The following is a 15,402-nucleotide window of genomic DNA, read 5'->3' as shown; positions in this document are numbered from 1 at the left end:
CACAATAAAATGACATTTATACAGAGACAAGAAGGAACTGAAGGAAGAAAATCATGCTTTGGCTATCTCTGTCTTGGGCAAAGGTAATAAGCACAAAGGCAGGGAAGAGCAAGGAGGCCTGTATGTCTAGAGCACAGTGAACAAAGCAGAGGGTGGGGGCAGCTGGACTCAGGGAGGTAGCAGGAGGCAAATTATGCAGGGCTTTGTGCGTCAGAGAACAGGCTTTGGGTTTCGCTCAGTGCAGAAAGAGATGGCATAATTTGATGTGTTCTTTAAAATTCACACCAACTGCTGATGGAAAATAGATTCTATGTATCTAGAGCAGAAGTAAGGAGACCCGTTAGAGACTCTGGCAGTAATTGAGGTGAGAGTTGATGATGTCTTGAACCAGAGTGGTAGCAATGGAGATGTTGAGAAGTGAACAGATTCCGGATATATTTTGAGATACAACCAACAAAATTTGCGATGGATCGGATGTGAGATACAGAAAAGAAGCAAGGAAGACTTTAGAGTTTCGCCATGAGCAACTGCAAAGATGCAGTTTTCATTAACTGTGTAATGACTTGTGGAGAAGACCACTGAAAGAGCTGATCTGAGTGTTTGGGGTGGGAGAATCAGGCGTCAGTCTGAGACAAGTACAGTCTGAGATATCTATTCTAATCCAAGTGAAGATGTCAAGTAGGTAATTGGGTATATAAAAGTGAACTTCAGGAGAAAAGTCTAGGCTAGAGTTATGAATTTTGGAATCTATCCTATATAAATATCATTTGGAGTCATACAATTGGATTGAGATCACTAAAGGAGTAAGTATAATTAAAGAACAGTGATGTCCCAGGGACAGAGCTTTGGGAAATTCCAAACTTTAGAGATTGAGAAAGTGAAGAGGCAGACTCAGGAGTTAGGGAAAAAATGTCGAGTGAGACAGCAGACAGAATGTTGTCCAAAAGCCCAAGTGAAGAAAGTGCTGTAAAAAAGAGTGAATAATTAACTGTTCCAAGTTCTGATGAGAGGTCAAGTAATTTGACGATTAAAAACTGACTGTTAGATTGAGCAACAAAAGGTCACAAGCGGCCTTAACAAGAGTAATTTTAGTTGAATGGGGAGGAAAGACTTGTTAGTGGGTTCAAAACAGAATAGAAAGATAGCAAATAGAGATGAGCATAGACAATTCTTCCTTGAATTTTTCTACAGATGGGGTATATATATGGACAGAAGATGTGAAAACAGGCAGGATTTTTGTTGTTGTTGTTGTTTTGTTAGATGAGAGATATTACAGTATATCTGTATGCTGATTTGGATGATCCAGTAGCCAGTGAAAATTTGATGATATACAAGGGCAGCATTGCTGGATACGTGGATGTGAGTACGTTCTGGGAGCTGTCAGAACACGTACTGAGGTATGGAGCGATGCTCGTGTAATCGGTTACATTTGACTCTTCTCCCTCTCTGAATTCACCTTCATCCAAACCAGTAGTAGTTTACTCCTAGAGTACCCAACTCAAAATTTCTGACTGCATATTGGTATTCCATCTTCAATTTTCTATCTATTATACACACTTTCTCTTCTTGACATAGCTCTTTGTTGTTCCTGTTAATATTGTTAAAAGTAAATTTTCATTCAAGCACCAACTTATGTTGGTATGTTCCAGCTTTCCTCCCCCTGCAAGATGTTCCTCACCCCAGCACCTTTTAACTGAATTCTACATCAGCAGCAAAGGATGCTGAGAAAGCAGGTGTCTAGTATTTTAAATTAATATAATTGGGAGTAGGCCCATTTCAGAGTATTTTAATTGACTTTACACCATATTTCCAATTCCTACCACCAGAGAGTTCCATCAGTATTTTTAAATAAATCTCACTGATATCTATCCTAGAAAATATACATGATGTTTATATGGGTTTTTTAAAACCCCTTGATAAGTTTTTGAATGTCTTAAAGTTTAGATGTTGTCCATTTTATCAACCTGGTCTCTTTTAAGAGGAGAATACTTTCCAGATATACCAAGTTTGTGGAATACATTTTTGATCATCTACTATGTGCAAGACAGATACTGGTGATACAAAGACAGCACAGCGAATTCCCTGGCAGTCAAATGCTCAAGACTCCATGCTTTCACTGCTGAGGGCCAGGGTTCAATGCCTGGTTGGGGAACTAAGATCCCACAAGCTGCACGGCCAAAAAAAAAAAAACACACACACGCACAAAGACAGCACACATTTCCTATCATCAAATAATAAAGACTCTAGTGAGATGTACAAGACTACACTTAGTGCTATAAGGGATGCTTAAGTGGTAGATGAAGAAGAATGGAAGTTAACATTTACTGGATGGCTACTCTAGACCAGATATGGTACATAGAGTATTTCATTTATTATCACAGCAACCCAATGTATTAAATATTATCAGGGAGATTTAAATGGCTTTAATTCAACTATACAGGTATATGTGATGAAGCTGGAATACAAACCAAAATCCACTTCCTCTTGGAATCCTGTAGGTAGGAAAACTGCCTGACTCTCCACCCCTCATTCTCCTACTCCATGCAGGTCTCACTTGCCTCTAACTACCCATTCATTCAAGCCCAATATTTTTATAACATGAGGCCTTACATGAGAGCTCTGTGAGAATCTCTTCCATAGTAGTTTTAGTACAAAGCTAATAAAAATAGCTAAGAATAGCTACTACTAATGATAATGACTTCAACTATTTAGACTCTGTGCTTTAGAGTCTAGCCTCCTGCTACACACACTCGTAAGATTAAGTACCCTACCCATCTTTATTTTCCATCCCTTCTAGGTCTCTGACCTTCTCCATCCTAATCTCTCTACTGGTATTCTGATCCCTACCACCAGACAGTTCTAAACTCTGAATTTTTCATGTTAACCTTCTGTTTCTTAGCCGACCCCTCCAAACACAAGCTCTTGCCTTTCTGATTTACCATATCAGCCAGTATCATTCTTACAGGGCCAACCCCAAACCCTGACTTCTCCTAACTTACCCTATACCCTCAGCATTCAAGTCTTAGCAGGATTGTTGATTTTAGGAAAAGTCTTAAAGCTATAGTTAACAGAATCAGCAAGTAAAGATTAAAGGTAAAGATAGGAATCTGAGATCATAGCTGATAAATTTAGTAATACCTAATAATACCTAGTAACTCTTGTTGTTCCTGTTTACTGTTCAAATTTTTAAAAACTCTACAGGATAAATTCTATTGAGATGTGTCTAGTGGTTATATGAAAGAATCTGCTGATCATATTTAGTCTAGACAGAAATTGTTGGGTGTTAAAAGAGTTAAACCTGGGTAAGCACCTGAAGGTTCTTTCAGAGTCTAGTAGTTTTGGCAGTTTAGCCAATGAAACTTAAGTGCCATTCTGTCAGAGGTTGTAACCCACAGAGTCAAACTGCAATTTTGATAGAATGGCCTCTTCCATAGGCTGTTAATTATCTAATGAACCAACTACTGCTCCATTTACCTGTAAACATCAAGATATGCCTATGAAGCAGCAAATGAAGTGAAGATTTGCAAATTATCTGCATATCTGGATGTGAACCGCCCAACTATATAATTCAAGACCTAGTGTTTTATGTTTTACTGGATTTAGTTATTTTACTGAATACTGAATCATCTGATTTAGTTGGCCACTTGCCTTTTTTGTTGGGGGGTTGGGCAGAGGGCATGCCTAGCAGCTTGTGGGGATCTTATTTCCCCAACCAGGGTCCCGGCAGTGAAAGCACCAAGTCCTAACTGCTGAGCAGCCAGGGAATTCCCTAGTTGGCTACTTGAATCAAGGTAATTAAAAAAACGCTTTACCTATTAAGGACCTATTCATGATACTAGCCTTTACAACATCCTTTGTTCCAAAAAATACTTGCTGCTCTTCATGTTTCTTCTCTTGTCTCCCGGGTACAGTCAAGTTACTGTCACATGTACAGTACCAACAATGGAATGTTTTGATTACTGAGTACGTAGTTGGAATCCTTTTATTTGCCCATATTGAACCTGATGTTCCTGCGAATGCCCCAGAAAATAAGAATAAATAGGATGCTTTTTTCCTTCTGAGGTCTGAGGATGTGCTCAAATCTTTCTCTCTCCAGAACGACAGAGAGCCCCTACTCTGACCTTGCACACCTAAGCTATTACCAATGAAGGAAGTTTCTATGATTTTCACGTGCCATGTTGAACGCAAGATTCATATCAGGGATCCTCTGGGATTCTGACTTGGGCAAACTCAACATGGGCCCTGGATATTCAACAGCTTTCACTTTAGGGAAGAAGAGTGTTACAAAGTTAAATGTGCATGAGGCTACTTGGTCTCCCATATTCTAAAAAGTGTGTATAATTTAAATAATTTAGAAGCAAAATAGAGTTTCATATTATATTACCTATGTCAGAATTTCTGTGAAACTTCATGACATTCTAGGACATTTCCGTATTTCTTTTTGTCTGGGTGGAATTAGTGTTTGAGAGTTCTTTGCATATTCCTAGCTGAGCTTACCCTCAGAGTATAATTTGCATATTTTGTCCTGTAAACCAAAGTAAGTTTTGATCAAATTTGAATTATATCAGCCATTTTTTCCTTTTGTATTATTTTACTCTCCAGAAAGATTTTTTTAAAGAGTCACACTAATAAACAGTAAATATTACAATAAAATTAACAACTTTCATTTTCTCTATTTTTGTCACTGTGGTGTTAAATCTGCACTGGCAATAATAAAACTCCTAGATCTTAGAAGTTTAGGATGAGAACATAAATGGAATCAAGACAGCAATTTGATAGAACTGAAAGGCTTTATTATCAGGTAAACTAGGACCGATTCCTGGTTTTACATCCTCCTGACTGCATAACCTTTGAGACTCAGTCCCAGCTTTCTTGCTTGTAAAATGACAATAGTATCATCTACTGTTATGAACTGAATGTTTGTGTCTCCCCAAAATTTATGCATTAAAATCCTAACCCTCAATGTGATAATATTAGGAGGCAGGGCCTTTGGGAGGTAATGAGGCCATGAGGATAGAGCTTTCATGAATAGGATTAATGCTCTTCTAAGAAGAGGCACACACGAGACAACTTGCTTCCTTTCTCTCTCTGCTCTTCACCATGTGAGGATACAATGAGAAGAAGGCCATCTGTAAACGAGCAAGAGGACCTTCACCAAGATCCCAACCGTGCTGCCACCCTGACCTCAGACTTCCAACCTCCAGAGAGGTGAGAAATAAATGCTGGTTGTTTAAGCTACCCAGTCTGTGGTATATTTGTTGTAGCAGCCTGAGTTGACTAAGACAGCTACCAAATCAGGATTGGGTATATACAACATCTAGTGTAGTGCTCACCCATAGGAAACTCCCAGCAGTTAGTCATAATAGTAATACTGCTGAAGCAGTCTTTTAATTCACTTTAAGTCACTTTTTTAAAGCTATTGAGCCCTTAATAGATCTTAAGTTTGTTACCGAGTTGTGTGGTTATGGTCTACTTTGTAGTACGGATACAAAGTAAGCCACAATTTGTGACTCAAGGTGTTCAGTGTGTACTGGGAGAGACAGGTAAACAATTACAATAAAATGTCATACAGGTTCAAAGAGCTGTTTGTGCAAAGTGATTTGGGTTATAGAGGAAATGACTAACTATGAGATGTGGAGGTCTGGAAAGGTTCACAAAGCAGGGGACTTTTGGGCTTAGAGATTCTGTAGGAGTTTTTCCAATCAATGGAATTACTTAGTAGAGAGGGCCCTTGATGGGAAGCAAGGGGTACTGAATTGCTGCTTTTCTCCAACAGCATAAGGCCCAAGATCTCCGTCTACCCCTTGCTCTAAAACCCCAGGGATGAGACTTTGGCCTCACCACCGTCCCACCTGCAGCTGCAGGAAAGATCGGCCACCCCATGATCTTTAATTACTGTGTGTCCTGTGGCTTCTGAAACAAATCCCATCGTGCCTCCAAAACCAGTTTTCCTGTATCACCCATGAGAAGTGCACATTTCCCAGATCACTGTTTCATGCACCCTTTTCTCAGCCCTGCTAATCTGACCACACATCGCCCAGACTCTTGGCCATCTAAGCCCTTCTGCCCAAACTTACTTCCTGTCATCAGAAAACTCCTCTCCTTCATTAACCTCTTCACAGAACATTTTCTTCGGAGTTTTGCTGAATTTTGACTTGGCTCCTGAAAACACTGCTTTCCCTGGAGCCCTTCAAATGAAGGATTTATTTTTACTTTTTCCTCTCGTACTCTAAGTATCATATATGCCTGGAGTTTGAGGTAGCGGCCTCTCTGCTATCTGTTCCTACTTCCAAACTATCACTCCTCTTTCCCCCTTCAAAACTTTCATGTCTTTTGAAACGTACAATCTCATACTTTGTCACCCTGTATCCCTGCTTGTTAGACCATGTATGGACCTCTGAGTAATTGTTCTTTGCTTATTTATACCTTTCCTGTCATCGTGGTTATCTACTTCAAAATCCAACTAGATGATCCAACTAACACCTTAGCCTCTACATTCTTTTGTTTCCTTGGCTCCAATAATCTTTTCCTCCATCCTTTCTCTACAACCACTCACATGTCATACCTAGACCTTGTCATCACCCCAAACTGTACCATATCTGAATTTCAGTTTTAAACTACTTATTCTATCATCCTCTATTCTTTTAGTCTATTCACTCTAGTACTCCATTCATGCAATTCACCAGCTCATCAAGACCACCAGTTCATTGACCCTATAACTTACTTTTATTCATCCTAATCCCATGTCACTCTAGCCAGCTTGTTTTCATGATTTTGCCCTATAACTACTTCCCAACAAATGTCCTTAACTCCCTTTTCCCTTTCTCCCTCAAGCATTCTTTCCTAACAAAAACTAAACTCTGGTCAAATCCAACTATCTATTAATCTGTTCCTGCATGCAAGTGGCTGAATACGCCTAGAGAATATTACGTAGTTATGCTTATTGGCACCACCCATGAATGGCATCTTGCCAAAGACAATGGCTAAGTCAGTGTCTTCATTTGTTACTTTCTCCTCTGAAATATTTTTTTCTCTAAGTATATTACTTATACTGTGTGTGATAACCTTGAGTGTGTTTGTGTTTAAAACCATCATAAGGGAATTCCCTGGCAATCCAGTGGTTAGAACTCCTTGCTTCCACTGCAGGGGGCATGGTCCGATCCCTGGTCGGGGAGCTAAAATCCTGCATGCCGCGCAGGGGAAAAAAAAAAAACCTTTAAAAAAATGCATAAGTGAATTTTTACATAGAATTCCCTCTAGGTAATATTCCATGGGTCAGTGGCATGATCTCTCATCATCTCCTTTTCAGCTCTTAAGAAAGTATCAAAAATACAGGATTTCCTCATCACTAGCTGGACAAAGAAATTTAGTTGCCAGAAATTGCTACAAAACACATAAGTAGTACATCAGGCCTTTATTTTCTGTTGTATTTTGCTTTGTTTCATTACTTAAAGCCATTAAGAACCTATGGCAAGATCAGCCTTTAAATGTCTAGACATTTAACAATGTAGTTTACTGTATTTTTCTCCCCCTGGCCCCCCATACAAGATTTTAGACCATGTGCAATTTCCCAATTTCCAATTATCAGATATTTTTTCATGACATTTAACTTCCTACTGTCAGATATTTTTAAATGCCCTGGCCTCGGTTCTCCCAAAGCTCATGAAGAATGCATCCTCATCTGGGACCATTGCTTTGTCCTAGATCTTGAACTCAGTAAGCTCCAAACTCTGAGTCTTTATAGAATTCATCTGCTTTAGGAAAGCTCCTTTGTATCTGCCATAGCCTTCATTGAATGGTTTTTATTTTAGAGGGGTGGGGCAAGTGTCTAAGAAGAAAGGGTCTGTTTCCTTATTTGTAAAATGAAAAAAAAAGAATAGAGTGAATATTCTGAGGTTTACGAGATGTTTCAATGAGTTAATATATGTTAATGCCTTAGTAGAGTCCTAGCACGTAGTGAAAATCCAATAAATATCACTTTTATAATTATTATTATTACTTGGATCAATCACTCAACCCCTGGTTTCACATTGCCAAGTACATGCCAATCCCTCCAAGAGAAGAATACTCAAAATTTTTTTGGGGGGGGTTTGGTTTTCTTTGCTCCTTTGCCATCTTTTGCTTTTCTTCTCTCCAGATGTTCTCCTTCAGTCTTCTATGAGATTCTCTTCCCAGTAGGTATTCTAAGGCCCTCTCCCTATTATTAATTCCAATACTTCACTTCAATTACATTACATTCCAATTTCACTAGGATTCTCTGGGAAATTTATCAAATAACAATTGTAAAATTGTTGTACAACTTTATAATAATTGTAATTGTAAAATAACCTAATACTACAATTCTTTAGAAGTAAAGAGTCCAACAAATATTAAAATTAACTTTAATTATAACCTTTATTCAGCACATGAGATCCACAGAGTCAGTGTGTCTACTTCCCTTTTCAAAATTTACCAGAAACCCTTAACGAAATGTCCATCAGTACTATTAGATTACAGGGATTGCAAATTTTAAGCCCTCTAGTGGTCAACGCCATGTTGTTCAATCTCTAAGACAGTATTCTTCAAAGATAAAAAATTACTGTAACTTATAAAAATATTTCCACCAAAAGTTGACAGGTCATTATCTATGTCCCCTAAACAAAGTACTATGTTTGAATAATTCACTACATGAAAAAAAGTTGTTGAATACTAATGTTAATTAGTTCTTAAAATCATATATTTATCTTTATTAGAGTAAAAAAAGAATTGAGAAACCAAGATAAATTATCAATACTTCCGGGATTTCCCTGGAGGCACAGTGGTTAAGAATCCGCCTGCCAATGCAGAGGACAGGGGTTCGAGCCCTGGTTGGGGAAGATCCCACGTGCCACGGAGCAACTAAGCATGTGCACCACAACTACTGAGCCTGCGCTCTAGAGCCCAGCGCCACAACTACTGAGCCTGTGTTCCACAGCTACCGAAGCCCGCGCATCGGTTGCTTTACCGCAATGAAGAGTAGCCCCTGCTCGCCACAACTGGGTAAAGCCCGTGCGCAGCAACGAAGACCCAACACAGCCAAAAATAAATAAATAATTATCAATACTTCCTGCCTTGGGTGTGGGTCAAATATTTTAGTGACACAATAAATTTATTTTTTTATCATGGTATATCATATAGGCTTTAGGACCAGATATGATCACTTATTATTTATATGTGTGGCTTACAGAAGCTAATAAATATTTGTTTCAGTTTCTAATAGGTTTTTAAAAAATCTAGATCATAATATCTACTCTATAAAAATTATGGAAAGGAAACAAGATTAAAATGTATATTTTGACTAGTATACTGCATGGAACAGAACAGGTGCTCATCAAATCTCTAAAATAATCATGGTAGTGTTACTTTTTGTTTTTTTTTTTTTTTGGCTGCATTGGGTCTTTGTTGCTGCACGCAGGCTTTCTCTAGTTGCAGTGAGCGGGGGCTACTGAGGCTTCTCATTGCAGTGGCTTCTCTTGTTGTGGAGCACAGACTCTAGGCACACGGGCTTCAGTAATTGTGGCTCACGGGCTCGGTAGTTGTGGCTCGCAGGCTAAGTAGTTCTGGCACACAGGCTTAGTTGTTCCACGGCATATGGGATCTTCCCGGACCAAGGATCGAATCCATGTGCCCTGCATTGGCGGGCGGATTCTTAACCACTGCGCCACCAGGGAAGCCCCGTTACTTTTGAGTAATAAAGAAAAATTAAGATATTTCTCTAATTTCTTACAAAAATCATACTCTTACTGTAATTACCTGATTAAGTCTAAACCCAAGTACATTTTATGTGGACTTAAGTAATAATTATTCCAACTTTTAGGTTGTAGATGACTTAATAAGACAGTTACCTTCTTTCAGAATTCTATGATTTAAATTTTTAAGTTTAACACACATACCAGTGTGCCACTTTTTAAAAGCAGGACTAAGTCTCAAGGACTAAAGGCAACATTAGATGATTTGTTTTAATTACTAACTATAAGTAATTGCAGTGATTCTATATAATTAATTTAAATAAAAATGAGAAGTAACAAGAGATGTGACAATGTTAATATATGGAAATATCATCTGACTTCTCTCAGCTCTAAAAAAGTAAATTAGCTTTCTGATGAAATTATGTGCTATTTTGTTAGTTATATTTTACTTATAAAATATCCTTGCTCCATTGTATGATTGAGTATATGTAAATACTATAAAAATAATACAAGATAGCCTTCATTCATTTTCTTCCCCCAAAGAGAACACAGACATTTTTACTCATGGGGACCAGGTGACCATTTATCATATTCCACTGTAAAGCCACCAGGTCAAGTTTTAGTATCCTTCACATGTAAGGCTAGACATGTTTCTATTTTCTTAACTCCATCCCTCTGCCAAAATTAGATCTAAAAATGTCTAAAAATAATTCTCTAGGGTTCTACTTATAATAAAAAGGAAGTAAGATTGCCATTGCCAGACAAAATGAAGGTTACCCAGGTCAATTTGTTTCAGATAAGCAATGAATGATTATTTAGTGTATATCCCATGTAATAATTTTTATTATATCTATGTCCCAAATATTACATGGGGCATACTTATTATTTATTATTCATTATTTATCTGAAATTCATACATGAGGCATACTTATTCATTATTTATTATTTATATGAAATTAAAATTTAACTGGTGCCCTGTATTTTTATTTGCTGAATCTGGTAACCATAAGAGGAAGACAAAATTTATTTTGGAGAAAATATACAAAACAAATATTTCAACAACCACACCTTATATTTTAATTGAAGAATCAATGGATCTCCAGTCCCCTAAAAATGCAAAGCCAACCCATAAACAATTTTATGTATATGGAGAGAAGAAAAGAACTAGCTCTTCCTCCAAATCTAGATAGTTTCTACTGCTCCTGGCATACTTTCCATTCTGATATACAACTCATAAGTAGTTGACTCTTAGGAAATCTCTAAGAGTTAGAGGGTAGTGGGCAGTCTGAGTTATAAAAATTTAGAGGCGTTATGAATAAATGCCCTATCCACCAAAGACTAACAAATTTACAGTTTTAAAAAATATATCCTTAGCTTCTGAATCACAGCTAATTGGACCAGAACTGGGTACCACATTCAATCAAAATCTCTTTACTAGGGATTTGTAGTTTGAACCATATTCATTTTCTTTGTGTGACTGGACCTGAAATATGCAAAACCACAGCATTTGATGGGGTCTCCACTTACTCATATGCTGCCTTTTAGAAACTAGAAGAAGTCACCCTTTCTAGGACAACTCAACCATGAGGGTTCACAGCCTGGCTAGCAGAGCTAGATTGTATTTTAGACTGCGTCGAAGGCTGGACACCCTCGTGCAGTCGGCAACCTGTACAAACTTATGGGATTGCCTTGCCACTTTATGCCATGCAAAGTAAAAACTACAGCACAGAAAGAGGTGTAAATGAAAGATAGAGTAAGAAAATACTGCTAGCTCTTTTTTTTTTTTTTTCTAATAAATTTATTTATTTTTGGCTTCGTTGGGTCTTTGTTGCTGCGCGCGGGCTTTCTCTAGTTGCGGCGAGTGGGGGCTACTCTTTGTTGCAGTGCGCGGGCTTCTCATTGAGGTGGCTTCCCTTGTTGCGGAGCACGGGCTCTAGGCGTGCGGGCTTCAGTAGTTGCAGCTCGCGGGCTCAGTAGTTGTGGCTCGTGGGCTCTAGAGCACAGGCTCAGTAGTTGTGGTGCACGGGCTTAGTTGCTCCACGGCATGTGGGATCTTCCCATACCAGGGCTCGAACCCGTGTCCCCTGCATTGTTGGCAGGCGGATTCTCAACCACTGCACCACCAGGGAAGCCCTACTGCTAGCTCTTTGATGTTTTTCCATTTCTAAATTCCAAACCTCTCTGAGACAAAAGTTTCTTTCTCTTGTGTTTTGTAAAATATTCTTGAATTTTTATAATAAATTCTTCCATTTTGCTTAAGGTAATTCAAGCTCATTCTTGACACTTGAAAGCAGAAAATTGTAATTAGTTACATAAATACTGGTTTTAAAGTAATGTCTTAGGAATCACTGGCAGATTCTACAAAATTCTGGCAATAATCTATATTCAATTGACATTTGAATACAGCGACATGCCTTCCTTTTATTTCTGGATTGATCTTGGCTTCAGAGGCGGACGAATTCTTCAGTGAACAAAAAAGATTGCCTTCAGTTGTATCCAGAATTAATTTAATTTCCATTCACTTCCTATGCATAATGAGTTCCTCAGGCTGGACTATAAACTGTGTTGTTTGACATAAAATGCCTTTTTCTTCACTGGAACAATTTGTAAATATAGAATTGGAGAGGTGGTAAAGAAGGAATCAAAAGTTACATAAAAACAGCGTAATGACGTGAAGGCAAAAAAAGAAACAGAGGAATAAATAAGAACAAGAATGGAACCACTTGGGACCTCTCTGGGAAGTAACTTATAGCTCATCAGCTTTTTGTTTTGTTCTGTTTTTATGAGGGTGGAGAAAAGCTCTGCTTTTTCATAAACTGTAGCATCTTGGGTCTTCACAGAGCCATTTTCATAGACATATTTACTTTCCTTCCAGGTGGCCAAATAGGGAGTTATTTTTTTGCTGTCTTTCTGTCGTATTATGTGAGAGGCGAACTCACTCTAGCACACGGTTCATTACAGACATCTTTTGTATAATCATGTGTTGACAAGCATCCATTTCACACATCATCCAGGGGATGTCCCCACCATTATTTGTTGTGAGGTAGATAGTTTTCCTTCTTACAGTGGCAATCACAGTTCGGGTTAAATAAATACTTGGCCGTTAGAGAAATTACTATTTCTTCAATCTGAGCTAAGAAATTTAGGATAGGTTAAAGTCCCAATAACTATTTTCTTGTACTTCTACTTAATCTCATTGTATATCAATAAGAATCCTGAGAGTAAGTGTCTTAACTTCACTGGATTGACTTTAAATTTTTTTCTGATGTATAGTCACATATAAAACAAAATTTTATTTTTTATTCAGTGATTATCTGATTTCTGCATCTTTGTAGTATCATATATTAAATTCTTAGAACAGGCTTTGGAATCCATGAGACCTAGATCAAATGACAGCTCTATTTGCCTTCTAAGGTGTGACCTTATGAAAGCAAACATCCTGTTAATTGAATCTTGTTTGCCCAAAAGTACACTAGGTATAATAAGCCTTACTTTTTATGATTGTTGAAAGGATTAAAAACAACATCTGTAAAGTGGTTAGCAAAGTGTTTGGCACATTGTAGATGCTAAATAAATAATAGTTATTATGGGAGGAATGGAGATGAGTCTGAAAATTTATTTTAGGGTCTCATTTTTTAACATATCCTCATTTTTAATATAGAATATGACTAATGGAAATCATAGAAGACTGGGGAAATGGGCTTGGAGGAGAAGGCTCAGTGGGTGAAACAGTCAGGAGACCATTGCACAAAGACAATAGACTCCCTCTATGATGATGGCATATAAGTGGGAAGGAATAAATCCTAACGGGTATTTTTAAAACAGATATTTTTAATATAGAATCTACAGGATGTGATAATGTTGGAAATGGGGAATATAAAGAAAAAAATCAAACATTACTCCAAGGATTGATATTGAATAAGTGGGGAAATGGTACCATTAACATAAATTGAGACTTTGGAAAGGATATACTTTGGCATCAAAGCATGAAGTGGGATATAAAAATAAGCATCTCTGAAGAGCTACCGGGCTGGGGATCGTGATGTGGGAGTTACCTACATGAAGGCAAGAGACAGGTCTTTGGCAGTGTTATACACTCCAAAGTAGTGGCAAAGGCCTTCGTTTAAACAAAAAGGAAGAAGAACAGGCAGAAAAATGAATAATGAGCAGTGAGAAAACCAGGAGAACTGGAATTGAATAAGTCAAAGAATGACAGTTTTAAGAAAATCTACATGATTGGTTATGTATATTTCTACAGATTGCCATGAAGATGATGTTTGGGTCAAGTTGCCTGGATTTAGTCATTGGGAGTCCTTGGTTATTAGTAGGATCCTCAGAGCAGTAGAGGGACAGAAGCCAGATTGCACAGACTTCAACAGGTGGCAGTGGTAGCTATTGATAGAACACACGTGAGTATGAATCCTTCCTTACATTTCAGGGGATCACCTGGAATCTGTCTTTGCCAGACTGTTGGAAGAGCCTGGATTGAAGTTCGGGAAGTAGACCTTGGGAATATGCTAAAAAATGAGATGGGCTGAACATTAAGGAAAAGTGTTTGCCTCTAGTCACTGGAATATCTAGTAAAGACTTAGGATTTTAACATTAACTTCTCCCCCTTAACACTGAGTCAGATTTTGCAGATAGATCCTAACCTGGATTAGCCCTAAGATGAAATAAGAAACTAAATTGAGGAATAAGGGTACCAGAGCCAGGGAGAAGAGAAAACTGAAGACGAGGGCTCCTAGAGAGAGAGGAAGGATGGGCTCAGCCAAAATTCTGAGGCTACATGAGCAGTATGTTTAGAAACTGAGTCACCTAGTTCTCTGGAAAAGCAACTGTTGACTGGTTAATACTATTTGACACTTGGGGATTAGTGTGGTTAATTAGAGAAGTAGGAAATTCAGCTGGTTTTCCCCTGAAGCCAAACGACTTCTGTAGTCCGTTTGTTCATTCACACTGTTCCTCCCCTTAAAGACCAGCCAGTCTTAAGGAGGTAAATATTTTCAGAGTTATCCATTTGAAAAATATAAAGTATATCTATGAGTGTCTAGCTGTGGTGTGTAAAATGAATAAAAATATGGAAGATAACATACAGTGATTTAAAAATACAGGCCCTGGGGCTCAGCTTATCTGGGTTTGATTCCTTACCTTGTCACTCCCTTTGGACACACAGGTCCATTCCTGTTTCCTTGTTTGTAAGATGAAGGTAATAGAAAACTATCTCAGAGGGTTGTGAGTCATAGTAAGTACTCAATAAATGTTACCTATTAGTATCAGATACTCTGGAGAGTAACTCCAACTGGCCCTTGTTTCTAGTGAGAAATAAAGTTATTTAAACACTTAGTGCCCCAGTTTTCTCATTCATAAGATGAAAAGTATCATGTATCTTACATGGTTACTGTGAAACTATGCCATGAAAAGAGTAGTTATTATATTCCTCCATCCTATTTCCCCATCACCAAACAAGGAAACTTTAAGGAAGAAACCGCAGAGTTTATAAATTCTAAACTTTTTTGATTTTGAAGTACATATTCCAATTCCCCAATATATGCAAATTCAAAAGTTTTATTTCTTCATAGCATTCATTGTTTTTATTACACAAGTAGAATGTGTTCAGTGAGGAAAAATTTGAAAATACTGGGAAAAAATTCATTCATATTCTTACCCCTAAAGATAAAACGATAAGCACAGTTAA

At 37.9% G+C, this 15,402-nt stretch overlaps 1 protein-coding gene across 1 annotated transcript in view; it reads left to right on the top strand.

Annotated features, from left to right (window-relative positions):
• Positions 1 to 5,208, top strand: part of ARSJ (arylsulfatase family member J) — a 162,434-nt gene extending 157,226 nt beyond the window's left edge. The window contains exon 5 of the transcript XR_014243802.1: positions 5,108 to 5,208. The gene's annotated coding sequence lies outside the window, so the exon portion shown is untranslated. The remainder of the gene's footprint in view (positions 1 to 5,107) is intronic.
• Positions 5,209 to 15,402: the final 10,194 nt, after the last annotated feature.

This window comes from Balaenoptera borealis, assembly GCF_965194805.1.
Source record: "Balaenoptera borealis genome assembly, chromosome: 4".
NCBI classification, from domain to species: Eukaryota; Metazoa; Chordata; class Mammalia; order Artiodactyla; family Balaenopteridae; genus Balaenoptera; species Balaenoptera borealis.
Note: the sequence above shows the minus strand (reverse complement) of the source record. Positions and strands in the feature narration are given on the sequence as shown.